Consider the following 19,696-nt stretch of genomic DNA (forward strand, 5'->3'; position numbering starts at 1 on the left):
TTTAGCTGAATAATATTTCCGTTGTCTGGCTGGAACAGTTTATTTGTCCATCACCCACTGAAAGGTACCTTCATTGTTTCCAAATTTTGATGGATATGAATAAACTGTTGTAAACATCTAAAGGCACGTTTTTGTACGGACATGGTCTTCAGCTCCTTTGGGTAAACACCAAGGAGTGTGGCTGCTGGCTTGTCTGGTAAGACTGTGTTTAGTTTCATAAGAAAACTCTGAACTGTCTTCCCAAGTGGCTGCACCATCTGCATTCCCATCAGTGGCCAGCGAAGAGTTTCTGTTGCTCCAGTCCTCACCAGCATTTGGTGCTGCTGTGTTCTGGGTTTTGGTTGTTCTAACAGGGCATCTTAACCACTTTTAGTGTGTGGTTCAGGGGTGTTAACCATATTCCCATGTTGTACAGCAGAGGCTGAGAACTCTTTTGTTTTCTCATCTGTTTTTAAACAGAGTTCTGTGAGAAATAGAATAAAAGCCAGGTTTACCGCCTCATAGCTTAGAGTCATGGTGTTGTCATAGGCTGACCGTGCCCACAGCGGGGCAGAGCCCTGCCTCCCAGAGAGCAGTGGTGTTAGCACCTTTGACGGGGGCCTCAGATGCCAGGTGGTCCTTGCACTTACGAGCCACTGGTAAGACCTTTGCTCAAAAGCATTTTAATGATTCCTTTGTTCTTGCATAACTTGGGGGTTTTTGGAGGGGAGGGGACATTTTTTTGTCTTATCTCATCATCCAGAAATTTTTGTTGTTAGCACAGGGCTGTGACAAGGTATCTGAGCAGTGTGTGTGTCATGTCAGCAAGAAGACTTGTGGAAAGAGTAAATGAATAAGCCGAGGTGGTTTTTCTTCTGAAGCCGGCATTTAGGGGGTTGGGGTGCCATCTTTCTGCCCCCGTGTGTGGAGAAGTGACCCCCTGAGGAAGGATGTGTGACCTAATGCGGCAGGCGTGTCCCATCCGGCCGGCCTCCAGGGAGCTCGTGCCCCAAGGGAGCTCTTGTCTGCCGTGGAGGCCCTGGGGGCAGCGGTGGAGGCACTGTCCAGGCAGCCGCGGGGGGAGCCCTGGCTTTGAGGTGGGGCTGCAGGTGGGCTGTGGGGATGGCATGAGGGGCTGGCTGCCTGGTGACTGGCACGTGTTGGCCGCCCGGACACGTGGCCTGAAGGCATCCTTTGTTCTGCTGGGGCAGAGCCATGGCTGAATAGCGGCTTTCTCTGCGCCCTCCATTTCTCTGTGGCCTTTACTACCTCCATCCTGCTCTTTCCCTCTCATGTGACCTGAGGATAGTCACAGCCTCTCCAGGACTACCTGGCCCAGGCTATGCCCCCTTACCTGATGACTCCGCCCCTACAGGCTGACAGAGCCTGTAAATGGGCTCTCCCTGGGCTATGACTCCCCATGACCCCCCACCTCCATCTCGCTAGGGTCAGGGGCCCTCGCTGCCCCAGCCCCCACCTCCCTCTGCAAAGGCAGCTGTGTCAGGACGTTTGCAGGCCTCCCCCTTCCACCTTTGTCTCTCTCCCCACCACTTCCACCCCATCTCCCTCTCCACCCCCTCCCATCCCTGTCTCCCTCCCGCCCCTCTCCCTCCCCACCTCTCTGTCACTCCCCACCTCTTCCATACTGTCCTCCTCCCCATGAAGACCCCCCACAGTTTGTCCTCTCCCCCAGTACACAGACTCTTGTGCTGAAGTTTGGAGTTGGCCTGCTTTGATCTCAGGTGCAGTCTCCCTGGGCATTTATCAGATGGACTTCTGTGAAGATGTCCCCTCCTTACACCAAAGGTCCCCTAACCCCAGAACCGGTCAGCAATAGCCTGCACATGCTGCCCGCTGCCTGGGAGGACTGGCAGCCCTGCTATGTGGGTCAGCCTGCCAGGGCCTTGAGCCAGTCAGGGCTGGGTCACGTGTGCCGCTCCCTGAAGCTTCTGCCACCGCAGCATCTTCACTCGCCATCTTGGGGGAACGGTGGTGACCAGGAGTGGACAAAAAGGCCACATCAGACAGACAGGACTTTCCAGTTTGTATTTAGACAGCATTTCTGGTTGAAACCACAAGCACATGTTGGCTGCAGAAAATTTGAAACAGGCAATAAAACAGGAAAAATTTTAATTGCCCTTTCTGGAGCTACCCAGTGAGTGGATCCTTTTAAATTCTAATCTAGTGTCACGTGCTTACTAACGTTAAGGTGCTATGGAGGCATCACTTAGTTAAAATTCCTCCCCATCTTCAGCTTGGCTGCAGGCGGGTAGCAGCTGCTAGTGGCCCCAGGGGCAGCAGGGTCCCCTGGGCTATGCTGTGTCAGCCCCTCTGGTCAACTCGTCATTGCCTTGGCTCAGAGTCCCAGACCAGCAATCACTCTGGCCAGGAACATCAATGTATTTTAATCATTTACAGTCATTTTATAAAGCCACCAGTCATTCGGATCAGGGGCCACCCTGTGACCTCATTCTGACTTCAGACATCTGCAGCAACCCTATTTCCAAATGAGGGCACGGTCTGAAGTACCGGGGGTCAGGACTTAGCATATGGGTTTGGGGGGATGCAATTCAGCCAGAATGGGACCTGCAGAAGTTGAATCCTGGGGTCCCTACAGGCTCACAGCCTGGCAGGTCTGCAATCCTTGTGGTCAGCTGTCTTTGGCGTCCTCTCCCAGTTGGGAACAAGAAAAATGCCTGAGGATTTATAGTGAACAGTGCATGACTGACCACAGAGGACCCCGCTGACCCGGAACCCAAGCCCAGTGTCCCCACAGGGTCCATCACACCACCCTGAGGACGTGGCCAGGCTGTGATGTCCTACTCTGCAACTGCCCCTTCCCGGACAGGAGGGCCTGGTCACTGGGCAGAGTCCTAGGCTCATGTGGTTGTGAAAAAACCTCTGACACTTCTCCAGGGAGGCCATCACACATGTAGGAATGAAGGGTTGCGCCTCATTTCCCGTGTCCAGCATGAGGTTTGCTCTTCAGATCGCACGTGGCTGAAGTGTCAGAGAGAGCCTATCCAGATATTTCCACCATGTCAGTTTAGTTTTCCGTATAATCTGCAGAACCTCATTTTTCTTGACATTGTGATCTAAGCAGATCATTGAATACACTTTGTAAAGACCACTTTTAAAGTCCAGCCAATGTACCATCACATGGACACACTTTAAAAAAAGGATTAGAGAACTATGGCCAATGCACCAAATCCAGCCCACCTTTGTTTTTGTTGTTTTAAAAAATTGTGGTGAAAACATACTTGATCCCATGATTATGGCATCCAGTCCCATCATTTCATGGCAAATAGAAGGGGAAAAAGTGGAAATAGTGACAGACTTTATTTTCTTGGGCTCCAAAATCACTGTGGATGGTGACTGCAGCTATGAAATTAAAAGACACTTGCTCCTTGGAAGAAAAGCTATGACAAACCTGGACAGCATATTAAAAAGCAGAGAGAGACCTCACTTTGCCAACAAAAGTCCATATGGCCAAAGCTATGATTTTTCCAGTAGTCATGCAGAGACGTGAGAGTTGAACCATATTGAAGGCTGAGTGCTGAAGAACTGATGCTTTCGAAATGTGCTGGAGAAGACTCTGGAGAGTCTCTTGGACTGCACGGAGATCAAAGCAGTCAATCCTAAAGGAAATCAACCCTGACTATACATTGGAAGGACTAGAGCTGAAGCTCCAAAACTTTGGCCACCTGATGTGAAGAGCTGACTCAGTGGAAAAGACCCTGATGCTGGGAAAGATTGAGGGCAGAAGGGGAAGGGGACGACAGAGGATGATATGGTTGGATGGCATCACTGACTGAATGGACACGAGTTTGAGCAAGCTCCAGGAGATGGTCAAGGACAGGGGAGCCTGGCGTGCTGCAGTCCGTGGGGCTGCAGAGAGTCAGACGTGACTAAGTGACTGAACAAGAAAAAATACATGCTTAATATGAAACTTACCATTTTAGCCATTTTTAAGTATGCAGGTCAGTAGGTAACGTATATTCACATAGTTGTGTAACCATCACCATAATCCGTCTCCAGAACTTTTTCCTCTTCCCAGATTGAAACTCTCCCATTCAACACTCCCCACGCCCTCCCCTCTGACACCCACCTTCCAGGTCCTTATTAGAAGTGGGATCTGACACTGTGTGTTCTCTCACGTCTGCTTGTGTCACTTAGCGTCATGTCCTCGAGGTTCATCCATGTTTCTGTGGGTGTCAGACTCTCCTCCTTTTTACGGCTGAATCATCGCCCATCGTGTGGATGGACCACATTTCACTTATCCATCATCCACTGATGGACACTTGGTTTGCTTCTGTCTTTTGGCTGTTGTGAATAACTCTGCTCTGAACATGGGTGTACAAATACCTTTTCAAGTCCCTGCTTTCAGTTCTTTTGGGAATATACACACAACTGGAATTGCTGGATTGTAGGATAATTCCATTTTTAATGCTTTGAGGAACCACCAGACTGTTTTCCGAAGGAGCCGCACTAATTTACGTTCCTACCGACAGTGCACAGGCTTCAGGTTTCTTCACTTTCTCTCCAACAATTGGTTTCTGGTCTTGTTTTCTGGGAGCCACCCTATTGGGTGTGAGGTGGTGTCTCATGGTGGTTTTGGCTGGCGTTTCCCTAGTAGTCAGTAATGTTGAGCATCTTTCCTCATGTTCATCGGCTGCCAGTCTGTCTGCTTTGGAGAAACATCTATTCAGGTCCTTTGCCCATTTTAGAATGGGATTGTGTGCCTGTGTGTTTGTTGATTGTCCTGGTCAGTGTATAACGACAGACCCACTGCTGTGCATGTTGGGCTCAGCCTTCTCTACTTGAACCCACTGGTTGGGCCGTCAGAGCAAGGTTGTCCAAGGAACTGACTTCAGGTGGAGAACAGACGGGCATCTGTGATGTCAGTGTGAAGATGGACCAGTTTTCCTTCTCTTTTCCTTCTTCTGATATTTTCCATGTCGCTTACCACCTATTTTTATAGCATAAAAATTCATTATGAAGGAGAGAGGCTTATGTGGAGGAGGGACTCTTGAATCAGAAGGTACTTGGGGGCCCATGAGTCAGCCAGTCTGTCCCCATGAGAACATCCTTCCTCGCGCTCCTGTGGGGTCTGCCCGGTGGCGGCTACCCTGTCTGTCCAGAACCCCCAGATGCTTGGTCACATCAGCAACACCCCCGCCAACCCCCAGCATGTTTTGCTATGTGAAGCGACCCCACAGGATAACAGAACGAGATGAAATGAGTCTGGGGCTCTGGGCCGTCTGTGGGGTGACGGGGCACACCTGGTGCTGAGGAAGGAAGCCCTGCACCCGGTGGGCTGCTCAGCTGGGAGGAGGGCAGGTGGCAGGGTCCCACCAAGGAACAGCCCAGGGGAACTGAGCCCAGAGCGGGCGCTTCCCTCCGCTCTGGCCCCCCTGGAAGCACCTGCTGGTGAATGCAGACCGCCTTCGTCTTCTCAGCCGTGGAGACTCACCAGGGTCCTGTGGATCTGAAGGCCTTGGGTTCATTTAGAACAGAGACTTCTCTGAGTTCCACAACGACATTGTTGGGAGTGAACAGAACAAGCATAAATTATTCATGGATTTTAGCTGATCTGTTTTTGTACAAAGGGAGCTTTTAAAGTTAATTATTTTTAAGCAGTAGAAGATGGTTTATCTGAGAAAGCTGGAGGCGTGGTTTTCAAGGTGAGCAGATGGCAGTGGGGTGGGGCATGGGGTGGGGGTCTGGGCCCTGTGCTCAGAAAGGAGAGAGCCCCAGACTTTGGGAAAAGTTTCGGGGTGGCTCTGAGTTCAGTCCCAGCCCAGGCTTTAAACTCAGCTCCACCGCCTTAAACCTTCCAGGCCTCTGACGCATCCGCCCCCACAGTGGGGGAGTCCCTACCACTGTCCAGGTGCTTCCCCACGACCCAGGTGTAGATGCAGCCCCAGTGCACCGGGATGCCCTGTGGTGGGTCTCAGGAAACATGCACAGAGGTGTTGCAACATCTGCGAGGGTCTCCCGCCAGGAGGGAGGCTGAAGCCAGAGCCTCTGCAATCCCTGCCCGGTGGGGAGGAGGCGGGCAGCCCATGGGCTGAGCTGGCAGCTGCTGTTCCTTTGAAAAGTGCTTCCTCCTGGGTTTAGACAGGTGTGGGCGGGTGCAGACACCATGTGGACATGACGTGGTCAGGCGTGGGTGCTGTGTAGACAGGTGTGGACATGCTGGACGTGGATCGTGTGGACAGAGGGCCTGCAGCACTTGGTCCCCTCCATTCCAGACGCCTGCCCACACTTGGATGGCCTTGGAGGGGGATGTGCCAGGCAGTCACAGGTGTGGACACATGCTTGCATGTGGGTACAAGGTAGGGGCCTCAGTGCCAGTCCACGTGTCCCTTATCCATCCTGACTTGGGGTCCAGGTCTCCTGACAGACACCCCCTTGTTGCAACTGCTGTGGGTGATTTCCCAGTTAGTCACATCAGAGACTTCCCAGTGACTTCCCGGTTTGTCACGTCGGAGCAGCTACCTTCCAAGAGAGCCCACGTGTCCTTCCATTTCGATGCACAGTTTCAGGGTTCCCCTTTGCCATCACCTCTCCACCCCTGGGGGGCAGCCCCCTTTCTGTCCCTAGACACCGTCTTTGGTGAGAAATGAAAGAAACCTGGTTCCAGCCTGAACTGCATGTCCCAGGGCCCATGGCTTCCCTGTGGTCTCCCCATATGGCCGTGTTCTTTTGTGTGATGTGCTGGCCCACAACATGGACAGTTGTCACCACGGGGTAATCAGGTCTTTTCTGAGGCTCCTGCTATGGCCCTCCCCTAGCCACCCCACCACAGCCCATCTCCCACCTCCCATATTGGCTGTTTTTGGCCTTGAATTAATTTCTTGTTCCCCAGTCATTTTTCTTAAAGCTCAGTTTCAATCTCTTTCAGTCTCTTGTCTATAACAAGCTCTGCCCAGTTTCCCCTGGGCTCCCTGCTATTCTTGTGGTCTCCCACAAGCCCCTCGGTATGGTTGGTAGTGGCCGGGAAGGAGCTGCTCCTTTCTTTCTGTGACCCTGGGGCTTCGTCCCTCTGATGGGGCAGGGGTTTCTGTGTGTCAGGGACACTCAAGCCGACCGCCGAGGGGTCAGAGTTTGGGTCTCGGTGTCTGGCAGCCCCCGCTTCCCCCTCTGGTCTTGGGTCTCCTCTGGGCTTCCTCAGAAGGCAGATGTGGCAGGGAATGGAGTCACGCGGATTTTGTGAAGCTTGTCTTTTTTTTTTTTTTGCTGTAGAATCTTTTTTATTCAGAAAAGCAAAAATGCTTTCCAACCACACACAGGAGGGGTATGGGTTGGGGGCAGAGGTGTCTGTCCATCCAGCACAGGCCCCCAGCCCATGTGGTTTTGGCAGCAATAAGAGGTGTGGGGTAATGGCCCCCAAAATAAAAATGATGTGTGTGGGGGAGAAGAGGGGTGCGAAAGCACTGGGGAGTGGTGAGGGGAGGGCCAGACGAGGTCAGTGCTGGGAACGCCGCAGGTGAGAGGCCATTTCATAATATTTCTTGTTGATCACACCGCTGTGGACACCTTCTTTGCCCATCGGCAGGACTAGTGTCTTGACAGTCATGGTGACAGTGGTAAAAAATATGGAATGCTTCATGAATTTTCATGTCATTCTTGCACAGGGGCCATGCTAATCTTCTCTGAATCGGTGAAGCTTGTCTTCAGTGGGTGCTCAAAAGTGGCACTAGTGTGTTAGAGTTGTTGACGTATTTCTGAGCAGTGGGTGACAGTTCTGGGGGAATTGGCTTCCATGCTGCTCCCACGGTGTTTCCATGGGAATTAGAAATGGTCCTGGGCTGCAAGTTGGGAGTCAGAAAACGTGGAGGCAGTGAGACCCCAGGTCTACTTCTGACTGCTGGCTTCTCCTCTTGCAGAGCCAGGGGTCCACTCTGGCCTCAGTCTCTGCTGTGTCCTTAGCCCGAGTATTAGTAGCACACACATACACACACACAGACACACACCACACACACACATACATACATACACACACATACATACACACATACCACACAGGCACACACATACATACACACACACCACACACACACATACACACCACACAAGACACACACACATACACGCACACCACACACAGACACGTGCATACATACACACATGCCACACACATGCATATACACATACAACATGTGCACACAGACATACACACACCCACAGCCCACACACACACATACACAGACACATAACACACATACATACACACATCACACACACACATTCACAGAGACACAGACACACATATACATCCACACTACACAGAGACACAGAGACACACGCACACAGACACACACAGATAGAATCACCAACACCACATAGACACACATGCACACCACACATAGACCCACCACACGCATATACACACCACACACACACACACACACACCCAGGAACGGGAATCCTTGCACAGAGGGTTCTACTGCTGGCAGTGCAGGGAAGCCATGACTCTCCCTTGTGTTGTGTTTTGCAGTGTTTAGGGAAAAGGACTGTCAGGAAGACTGATCAGCTGATGTGCACGAGTAACTGGTTTGTGTCAGCTGTCACGACAGAGGCAGGTCCTGCTGGCTTGTCACTGAGGGCATCCTTTGATGTCACCACTGATCAGGTCCCCGTGGCCCTGAGGAGGCTCGGGCAGCAAGCTGGCTCCGAGCTTTGCCTGCTCTACGCACGTGGGGAAAGGGGGGCTTCAGGGCCCAGCCAAGGAGCAGCGGAGGATCAGCAAGATGCTGTGGATCCACCAGGGGTCGAGGCAGGGAGCAGGGCAGGCTGACTCTGTCTAGGCTTTGCCCTCTGGCCCTCCGTTGTTCATGGAGGAGGGCAGGTCTCTCCAGCAGTTTGACAGAGGTCCAGAGCGCTGCCTGGTCCTGGGCCCACCCCTTGACCCTTTGGTGTGGAAGGAGCGTGGCACTCTGACCAGCCTTGGCCCCTGGCCATGGATGGACCCATCCAGCACCCTGTGCTATTCCTACTGCCTGGTGGGGGGGGTGTTGTCGTCAGGTGGACACTAGTGGGGGGTGCAGGGCTGGCACAGGCTACAGCCCCCCCAGGAGCTGGTGGACTTGGATCCCTGGCCCCAGGAGCTGGTAGACTTGGCACCAACCACCACCCCCACCCCCAGGAACTGGGAGGAATGAGATTTCACCTCTCAGTATGGTGGGGACACACCCGCAGCCTGTGTGTGAAATACCATGTGGCCTTCCAGGAATGGTTGTTCTGGGTCCTGGGGGCCTCTCTTGGGGACCAGGGAGGAATCAGAAACAACTCAGCTGATGAGGATGAGGGAGGGGTGGTGGGTCCCTGCTCTCTGTCCCCATGCCTGGGGGCCCTGGTGAGAGGGCAGTGCTGCCGCAGCCAGGTTGAGCCCAGGAGCCCTGGCAGCTTCTCCCTGGAAGGCAGCCTGCAAGACCCAGGTCTTCACGCCATTTCTCTAAACTCAGGAGATGCTTTACTTAAACACCCTGGGAAATGTGAATGTGGGGTGCACTCTGTTCCCATGGGTGCTGCGCCCCTGCCTGAAGCCTCCATCATGGGGGCAGCACTGGTCTAAGGAGCTGACTGCCATCTGGGGTTCTCTCAGAGGATGGGGTGGGCTGGGTGGGGGCGGTGGATGGCTTGTGATTCTGTTTCCAAACAACCCCTCATGCCTGTCCTCGAAGCTGCACGGTCAGCTTTAAACTTCGGATTCCCCGGTGCCTGGATTCACAGATTCATCTAATAATAAGGCTCCTGCTGCCTTGGACCAGCTCGGTGCCGCCTCTGGGTCGGGGGGGGGGGGATCGGTTCTGGGACCAAAGACTCCTCCTCCTCTGCACCCTCCCACACCCTCCTTCCCTGCACCGAACAGCAGGGACACCCCGTTCCCAGGAGTTGCGAGAACGAACTAGGAGATCTATGTGGAATTAGAGTGCATGGAGCCTGAGCAGGTGTTTTGCTGATATGAGCCTGAGTTTTCCTCTCTCCCTCCCTCCATCCCTTCCTTTCCTCCCCTCCCTCCCTCCTTTCCCTCCTCCCTCCCTCCTTTCCCTCTTCCCTCCGTCTTCCTTCCTCTCCCTCCTCTCTCCTCTCCCTCCTCCCTCCTTTCCCTCCTGCCTCCCGCCTTTCCCTTCATCCCTTCCTTTCCTCCCCTCCCTCCCTCCTTTCCCTCCTCCCTCCTTTCCTTCCTCCCTCCCTCCTTTCCCTCCTCCCTCCTTTCCTTCCTCCCTCCTTTCCTTCCTCCCTCCCTCCTTTCCCTCCTCCCTCCTTTCCCTCCTCCCTCCCTCCTTTCCCTCCTCCCTCCTTTCACTCCTTTCCCTCCTCCCTCCTTTCCCTCTTTCCCCCCCTCCCTCCTCCCTCCTCCCTCCCCCCTTTCCCTCCTCCCCCCTCCCTCCCTCCCTCCTCTCCCCCTCCCTCCCTCCTTTCCCTCCTCCCTCCCTCTTTTCCTCCTCCCTTCCTCCCTCCTTTCCCCCTCCCTCCCTCCCTCCTCCCCCCCCTTCCTTTCCCTCCTCCTCTCCCTCCCTCCCTCCCTCCTTTCCCCTCCCTCCCTCCTCTCCCCCTCCCTCCCTCCTTCCCCTCCTCCTTTCCCACACCTGAGAGCTGTGGCCCCAGATTCCAGGCCAGGCAGATACTGAGAGAAGTGACATGGAGGACATGCTCCTCGCCTCACCTGGTTAATGAGCACAGGTGCAGAAACAGATGACGTTGCAGGCTGTAGTGAATGTAAGTGGCAGCGAGATGGAAACACTGGATGGGGCAGGGCTGGTGCTGGGGGCTGGGGAGGAGGGGTAACACCTGAGGTGAGGACTCGCTGACCTGGCCATGGAAAGGGACCAGCAGGGTTCTTGAGGGCTGGGGACCATGGCCCCTCAGAGGAGCTGGGAGAACCTGCTGGTGGAACCCCTGGGGAGGCCAGGGTGGGGGTGGGGCCACACCGGAGTCTCTGGTCACCCCTTAGTCCTATGTTTTGTGAGCCTATGAGGTGTTGGTTCATCAGCCCTGAATCCCGGTTATGACCTACTTGCTTTTCCAGTTAAGCTGAAAATCATTTGTCCACATCCAGCTAAATCAAATGACTTGCAAGGAGCAGAGAAACCTTGAAATGCATTTTTAAGCAATGAAAGTGAGACGAGGATTTTTTCTGAGGGTAAATGCAATACTTGAGGGCTTCCCTGGTGGCCCAATGGTTGAGAGCCCACCTGCCAATACAGGGGACATGGGGTCGATCCCTGGTCCAGGAAGATCCCACATGCCGTAGAGCAGCTAAGCCCATGCACTGCAGCTGCTGAGGCCCACACGCTTTAGAGCCTGTGCTCCGCAACAAGAGAGGCCACTGCAATGAGAAGCCCACAACTAGAGAGTAGCTCCCGCTCCCACAACTAGAGAAAGCCTGAGCGCAGCAACCAAGACCCAGCACAGCCAAAAATATAAGTCTGGAAATAGGAAAAGAGAACACTCGGATTCTGCACCCTGGTGGCAGCGAGCTGTGTGCACCTGCTCTGAACCAGCTGGTTAAAACCCTGTGTTACTTCTTGTCCCTGCAAAGCATGCAGGTACTCAGGGTCTTCCCCTCCAGGGTGTTCCCCCCCAACCCCCCTTCCTGTGATCATGGCCCTGGGGCAAAGGAGGAACTGGTCTCAGCCCCCTGGCCTGACCCTTTACTCCAGGCTTTTCCTTGGTTTTATTTTGCAGTGATAGAGACTCTCTGCTAAAATTATTTCAAAATCTGCCACCTGGAAGAACAGACCCATTATGGGACCATCCATCTGTGGCACCGAGGCTGCAGCTTTTGTGCTGGCGTCTCGCTTTTTCACCCTGCTTGCTCCTGTCCCCACCACCGAGGCCCTGAGCCACCCTTTCCTCCCAGCCCCTACCTGGTCCCCTGGCATATGTGGTTTGCTCCCAAGGCTCTGCCTATGGATCTGCAGGCTGCACACTCTCCGTGGACAACCCCCCAGGGTTGTCGTCATGAGGGTTAGCGCCTGTGGTTGAGGTTGTCTGTGTGTCATGTTTTGGTAATTCTCACAGCATTTCAAGCTTCATTATTACTGCGTTAGTTGTGGTGATCTGTGTCGTTGTTTCGGGGCCACGAACCACACCCGCATAAGATGGTGAACTTCACCTGTCAACGTGCTTTCTGCCTGCCCCACTGATTGGCCGCCCCTCCATCTTCCTCCCTCTCCTTGGGCTTCTTGTTCCCTGATGCAACAATATTGAAATCAGGCCAATTAATAACCCTGCAATGGGGAGACTTCCCTCGTGGTCCAGTGGTTAAGATGCCACACTTCCATTGTTGTGGGCCCCGGCTCCATCCCTGGTCAGGGATCTAAGATCCTGCAAGCTGTGTGGCACAGCCCAAAAAAACCCAGACCAGGACAAAACAAACCCTGCAGTGGCCTCTTAAGTGTTCAAGTAAAAGGAAGAGTTGTATGTTTCTCAGTTTTATAAAAATCTAGAAATGGTTAAGCTTAGGGAAGAAGGCAGGTCAAAAGCCAAGACAGACTGAAAGCTGGGTCCCTTGCACCAAACAATTAGCCAAGTCATGAATACCAAGAAAAGCCCTGAAGGAAATTAAAAATGCTGCGTGAATGCAGAAATGGTAAGAGAGTGAAACAGCCTTATCGCTGATACGGAGAAGGTTTTAGTGGCCTCGATAGAAGATCAAACCAGCTACAGTATTCCCTTAAAGCAAAGCCTCATGCAGAGCAAGGCCCTGACTCTTCAGTTCTGTGAAGGCTGAGAGACGGGAGGAAGCTGCAGAAGAAAAGTCTGAAGCCACAGGGGTTGGTTCATGAAGTTTAAGGAAAGAGAAGCTGTTTTTACAGTGTGAAGTGCAAAGGGAAGCAGTAAGTGCAGATGGAGACGCTGTAGCAAGTTTTCCAGAAGATCTAGCTCAGAGCATGAAGGGGCCACACAAGTGCGTGTGTGCTCAGTCGCTCAGTCGTGTCTGATTCTTTGCGATCCCATGGACTGTAGCCCACCAGGCTCCTCTGTCCATGGAATTTCCCAGGCAAGAATACTGGAGTGGGTTGCCATTTCTTCCTCCAGGGGATCTTCCTGACCCAGGGATCGAACTCATGTCTCTTGAATTGGCAGGGGGATTCTTTACCACTGAGCCACCTGGGAGTCCCCCACACAAGTGAAGGGGCCCTAAGGAATTAAGTTAAATGCACTGTGCGTGTGCTTTGGAAGTGGAATAACAAAGCCTGAATGACAGCACGTCTGTTTACCACATGGTTTCCTGCTAGATTTTAGGCCCGTTGTTGAGACTTTCTGCTCAGAAAAAGATTCCTTTCAAAATGTCAGTGCTCATTGACCACACTCCTGGTCATGCAAAGCTCTGATGGAGATGGACAACAAGATTCATGTTGTTTTCATGCTGTAAACATACCATCCATTCCGCATCCATGGATCAGGAAGGAATTTCAACTTTCAAGTCATATTATTTAAGAAATCCATTGTATAAAGCTATAGCTTCCATAGGTGGTGACTCCTCAGTTGTTTCTGGGCAAAGTCAATTGAAAACCTCCTGGAAAGGATTCACCATTCTAGATGCCATTAAGAACATTCATGATTCATGGGAATATCAACAAAATACCAACGTTCGCAGGAGTTTGGAGGGGCTTCCCAAGTGGCACAGTGGTAAAGAATCCCCCTGCCAATACAGGAGACTCTGGTTTACTCCCTGGGTCGGGAAGATCCCCTGGAGGAGGAAGTGGCAACCTATTCCAGTATAGGATTTTCCAGTATAGGAATCCCAGTATAGGAATTGCCTGGGAAATCCCATGGACAGAGGAGCCTGGGGGCTACATTCCATGGGGTCACAAGAGAGTCGGACACAACTTAGTGACTAAACAGCAACAGGAGTTTGGAGGAAGTTGATTCCAATGCTCATGGATGACTTTGAGGAGTTCCAGGCTTCAGTGGAGGAAGCAACTACAGATGTGGTGGAAACAGCAAGAGAGCTGGAATTAGAAGTGGGGCCTGCACGTCAGTGAGAAGCCCCCACACCGCACCAGAGCAGCTGCTGCTCACCACAACTAGAGAGAGCCTGAGTGCAGCAACGAAGACCCAGTACAGCCAAAAACAGTAATTAATTAATGCGGCTACAAAATTAAAATACGCTTGCTCCTTGGAAGAAGAGCTCTGACAAACCTAGGCAGCATATTAAAAAGCAGAGATGTCACTTTGCCAACAAAGGTCTATATAATTAAAGCTATGGTGTTTCCAGTAGTCATGTACAGATGTGAGGGTTGGACCATAAAGAAGGCTGAACGCAAAGAACTGATACTTTCCAACTTTTCTGAAGAAGACTCTTGAGAGTCTATTGGACTGCAGGGAGATCAAACCAGTCCATCCTGAAGGAAATCAACCCTGAATATTCACTGAAGCTTCAACTTCAATACTTTGGTCATTGATTCAAAGAGCTGACTCATTGGAAAAGACCTGGATGCTGGGAAAGACTCAGGGCAGGAGGAGAAAGGAGTGACAGAAGATTAGATGGCGTCACTGAATCAATGGACATGAGTTTGAACAAACTCCAAGAGATAGCAAAGGATAGGGGAGCCTGCTATGCTGTACTCCATGAAGTTGCAAGGAGTCAGACATGACTTAGTGACTTGTTCATTTGCTCAGTCATGACAGTAAAAGGTTTTAGCATAGTCAGTGAAGCAGAAGTAGATGTTTTTCTGGAATTCTCTTGCTTTTTCTGTGATCCAGCGGATGTTGGCAGTTTGATCTCTGGTTCCCATGCCTTTTCTGAATCCAGCTTATACATCTGGAAGTTCTTGGTTCACGTACTGTTGAAGCCTGGCTTAGAGAATTTTGAGCATTACCTTGCTGGAATGTGAAATGAGTGCAATTTTGTGGTAGTTTAAACATTCTTTAGCATTGCCCTTTTTTGGGACTGGAATGAAAACTGACCTTTTCCAGTCCTATGGCCACTGCTGAATTTTCCAAATTTTCTGGCATATTGAGTGCAGAACTTTCACAGCATCATGTTTTAGGGTTTGAAATAGATCAGCTGGAATTCCATCACCTCTGTTAGCTTTTTTCATAGTGATGCTTCCTAAGGCCCACTTGACTTTGCACTCCAGGATGTCTGGCTCTAGGTGAGTGATCGCACCATCGTGGTTATCCAGGTCATTAAGATCTTTTTTGTATAGTTCTTCTGTGTATTATTGCCACCACTTCTTAATATCTTCTGTTTCTGTTAGGTTCATATTATTTCTGTCTTTTATTGTGCCCATCTTTGTATGAAATGTTCCCTTGGTATTTCTGATTTTCTTGAAGAAATCTCTAGTGACTTAGTGACTGGACAACAACAAATTGATTTAAAAAAAAAGAGGAAATTGGGCTGAAGATGTGGCTGACTTGCTGCATCTCAGGATAAAACTCTAACAGACGATGAGTTGTTTCTTGTGGACGACAAGGAAGGTGGTTTCTTGAGATAGAATCTGCTCCTGGTGAAGATGCTGTGAAGACTGTTGACATGACAGCAGAGAATTTAGAATAAGAGGTAAACTTAGCTGAAAAAGCAGCATCGAGATTTGAGTTGCCTAACTCCAATTTTGAAGGAAGTTCTCCCACGTGTAAGATACTGTCAACCAGCATTACTGCTGTAGAGCAGTTGTTTGTGAACAAAGAATCCATTGATTTGGCAAACTTCATTGTTCTCATCTTTTACGAAATTGCCGCAACCAGCCCAGCCTTCAGCAACCAGCACCCTGATCAATCAGCAGCCATCAGCATGGAGACTAGACCCTTCTCCAGTGGGGAAAAAAAAAAAGAGAGATTCGCTGAAGACTGAGATGACGCTTACCATTTTTTAGCAGTAAAATATTTTTTATCTCAGGTATGTACATTTGTTTTGGCTTCCCTGGTAGCTCAGAGGGTAAAGCGTCTGCCTACAATGTGGGAGAGCCAGGTTCAATCCCTGGGTCAAGAAGATCCCCTGGAGAAGGAAATGGCAACCTACTCCAGTACTCTTGCCTAGAAAATCCCACGGACTGAGAAGCCTCGTAGGCTACAGTCCATGGGGTCGCAAAGAGTCGGACACGACTGAGCAACTTCACTTTCACTTTCATGTTAGACATTCTTTTTAGACTTAATAGGCTACAGGATAGTATAAACGTAACTTTACACCAAGAAACCAAAAAATTTATGTGAATCTCTTTATTATGATACTTGCTTTATGTTTGCTTGAGCCAAACCCATAGCATCCCTGAGGTGTGCCTGTGCTGATACGTGATCTTTACAACACATTTTCCTGGCGTGCTGTCCCCGTGTGATGTCCCGCCTCCTGTAAGCCCTGGGCTCCTGGCTTCCTTAGGTCTGACTTTCTAAAAGGAGCAGGACAGGGAGGAAATAAGGTTCTCCGTTGTGTGTGTGGGAATCCCAAGGGGGGGCTCCTCTGATGCCGGCCGCACCCCACCTCTTTCCCCGACCCTTGACCCTCTAGTCCTCTCTTTCTCTCTCTCTATATATATGTAAATCACACATCAAAATTTAGTTGTGACAGCTTGGGTCTTCCCCCACCCCCTTCCCCTGATAAATTCTTCAAGCCTTTCAGAAGGCTTAATCTCAAGGAGAAGCCTTGTGGGTGTTTAATCACCAAAGCTGTTTTCAGTTTCAGATGTGATTTAAGAAACCTGGAAACTTGTAGCAGCTGAGTCCTCCAACCAGAGTGAGGCTGGTGGATGTCCTCCCTGTCCCTTCCCAGGCGGCCCAGGATTTCCCAGACACTTGTCTCCCCATCCCCTTCTCTCTCCTTTGACCTGGTTATAAGACCCTAGGGACGACCTCTGTGGGGGTCTGAGGCTGATTGCCTTGTTCTTTCTTCAGCTTGTGTGTGTCATTTATTCATTTCCAGCTCAGCTGTCAAGACCACAGCCGGGCACCTTGGGCTGAGCTGGCCTGAGTCAACTCTGGCTGCAGGAAGCAGGACAAGGCTCCCTGAGCCTCAGTTTCCCTTAGGAGGGGCTGCCTCGCAGGGCAGGTGGGCGGGCCCAGCACTTGCCCCCGCTCTCATGAACCCCTGCCCTGCTCTGTGCCATTTCTCCCCAGCAGTAGTCACCGCACCTGACGGTTTGTCCCTCTCCCCCTAGACTGAGGCGCTTGAACGAGAGCCAAGCACAGGGACACAGGCCTCAGCCAGGCCGATGGGACTTCCGCCATTAGTGTATGTTTTCCTGTCCACTGTGTGTCCCTCGTGTCTGTTGCTCTGTTACTTGGAGGTTAAGAATGAAACCAAGTTTGGAAATACTGGGCTGACCTGGAGTCCAGATGCTGTCCTGCAGGCCTACCTGTGAAACAGATGTCAGTGCTTGCCCCCTCAAAGGCCTGTGAGGGGATCTGGGTTCAGTGTGTCCTTGGTCTAGACCAGCATCTGATAGAGTAGAGTGGACACATCCCAGGTTATATGTAGCAGAGACACAGAGTCTCTCGGGCTTATAGTCACAGGCATATAGTACATGCAGAATAGATACATAGTAGATACAGAGTAACTGTCCTAGATACAGAACAGATACTTCACAGACATGTAGTACAGAATAGATACGTAGCAGATACAAAACGGATCCATCATAGACACAGTATAGACATGCAGTATACAGTCGAGTATTTGCATCGTAGACACATAGTTGATGCATGTTAGACATGTAATATGTAGTAGATACAGAATAGATCCATCACAGACATATGGTACACACAGAGTAGATAGATGTGAATAGATACAGAATAGCTCCGTCTTAGACACAGAGCAGATACATCACAGATACATAGTAGACGCAGTGTAGATATAAGATATATACTGGGCCCAGAACAGATACATCATAGATATGTAGTAGACATGGTGTAGATATATAATAGATACATGATAGACACAGCAGATACATCATAGGCACACAGCAGACGCATTGTGTATCACCTGGAAGATGCATGAACTCAGCTCCTGCCCCTGGGAAACCCACAGGCCAGGAGGAGATATATAATAGATACGTGGTAGACACAGAGCAGATACATCATTGGCACGTAGCAGACGCAGTGTAGATGTATAATAGATGTGTGGTAGACACAGAGCAGACGCATCATAGGCGCCTACAGCAGAAATGCAACTATAGCAGACATATCATTGGTGCGTACACGGTAGGATTAATGTGCGCTAGCAGATCATCCCCGGAGAAGGCAATGGCAACCCACTCCAGTGTTCTTGCCTGGAGAATCCCAGGGACGGGGGACCCTGGTGGGCTTCTGTCTATGGGGTCACACAGAGTCGGACACGACTGAAGCAGCAGCAGCAGTAGATCCCGAATGCCCTGCATGGGGTTCATGTCATTGTGGGATCCTTTTCACTGGGGAGGACTGTGATGGGAGTTCAGGGAAACATCCAGTTTTCTCTCCCTCTCCCCCTTTTCCTTTTTATCAGACACAGCAGAGCTGTGCTTCCTGTCTGGTGGGTGGAGGCTCATCCATCTGGGTTGGGCCCTAAGGTCAGAAAGGTGATGGGCCAGGCTGGGGCGGTTGGGAGTGGTCCCAGAGCGAGTCCTCTCCCCACCCCACCCCACCCCTTGCTCTGCCACAGGAGTCTTTTGAATTTACATTTTTTTCCTTCAGAGTCTGCTGTGGGCTTTTCGAGGTCTGCTTACAAGTTTCTGTTGGTTTGTTTCTAGATTCATAGGAACTGTTTGTATTTTGCTCTCTTCTTTACTACAATTTTGCAGAAAAGAGTCTAAAATGCAGCCCCTCCTAAAGGGTCCAAAAGCAAAGGTGTGCAGCCAACTGTGGGGTAATGGCCCCACCTTCACTTTTTATGTTACTGTTTTTCTCATAAAGAGGCCTCTCCTTCTGGGGAGGGGCAGAGCTTCTCTTGGCCCGGGATGTATACACTACTGGGAAGGTGTGGAGAAAAAGCGGGTGTGCCTGCGGGGCCTAGGAGATGCTCTCACGCCCAGTGGGGGAGTGCACCACCCCTCGCGAACACATGTGAGGTAGTTGTGGACACGTGGCCCCAGTGCTCTTTCTAACTGTCTCTCAAATCAATTCACATCACACAGACATGACAGATCTTTAACATGACAGTTGAATAAGCCGTTTTCTGTCGGAAACCTTCCCCAGTGGGTGGGGCTGCAGTTTGCTCCTTAGTCCCTCTTGGGGTGGGGAGGGGGGCTTGACTGGCAGCTGCTGCTTGTCCATTTAGCCCTCGCTCCTGCTGCTCACCTAGAAGATACATGAACTCATCTCCTGCCCCTGGGAAACCCACGGGCCAGGAGGAGAGTAATTCCTGGGGGTGCTCAGGATGTGGGAATCGAGGGGCCAGTGTTCCCCAGGTTCCTGTTAGGACAGCAGTGAGAGGCGGTGGAGGGGGCACCGTCACCCTCTGTGACCCAGGCTCTGCAGGGTGCCTTTCCTTCTCCTGTCTCGAGACACATGGGAGAGCCATGGGCTCCCAAGCTGGTCCCAGACGACTGGAGGGGGCAGCTTGGGTTTCAGTTTGGGGGAGGGGGTGAGCACCCCCTCCTCTAGGCTTTTTGTCAGCAGCCCCCCACCCCCAAACATGGCAGGAAAGGCAGGGGGTGGAGGCTGTCAACTGCTGAGCATCACAGGTTACCTTCTCTGTGGCTGAAACCAGACTCAGGGTCTCAGAGCTGCAGAGGCTGATGCGGTGGCCATGGATGCTGGGCACTTCCCCCAGGGCAGCGAGGAGAGGGTGGGC

The 19,696-nt window shown here is 51.5% G+C and overlaps 1 protein-coding gene and 1 non-coding gene across 2 annotated transcripts in view; one reads left to right on the forward strand and one right to left on the reverse strand.

Annotated features, from left to right (window-relative positions):
- PRKCZ (protein kinase C zeta) overlaps window positions 1–19,696 on the forward strand; it is a 103,435-nt gene that overhangs the window by 31,395 nt on the left and 52,344 nt on the right. The gene's annotated exons all lie outside the window — the stretch shown is intronic.
- On the reverse strand, window positions 7,575–7,682 carry LOC129551848 (U6 spliceosomal RNA). The gene has a single exon (XR_008685157.2). It is a non-coding gene; the product is annotated as a U6 spliceosomal RNA (small nuclear RNA).

Source organism: Moschus berezovskii, chromosome 17 (genome assembly GCF_049115385.1).
Source record: "Moschus berezovskii isolate FMDL1 chromosome 17, NW_MosBer_1.0, whole genome shotgun sequence".
Lineage (NCBI taxonomy): Eukaryota > Metazoa > Chordata > Mammalia > Artiodactyla > Moschidae > Moschus > Moschus berezovskii.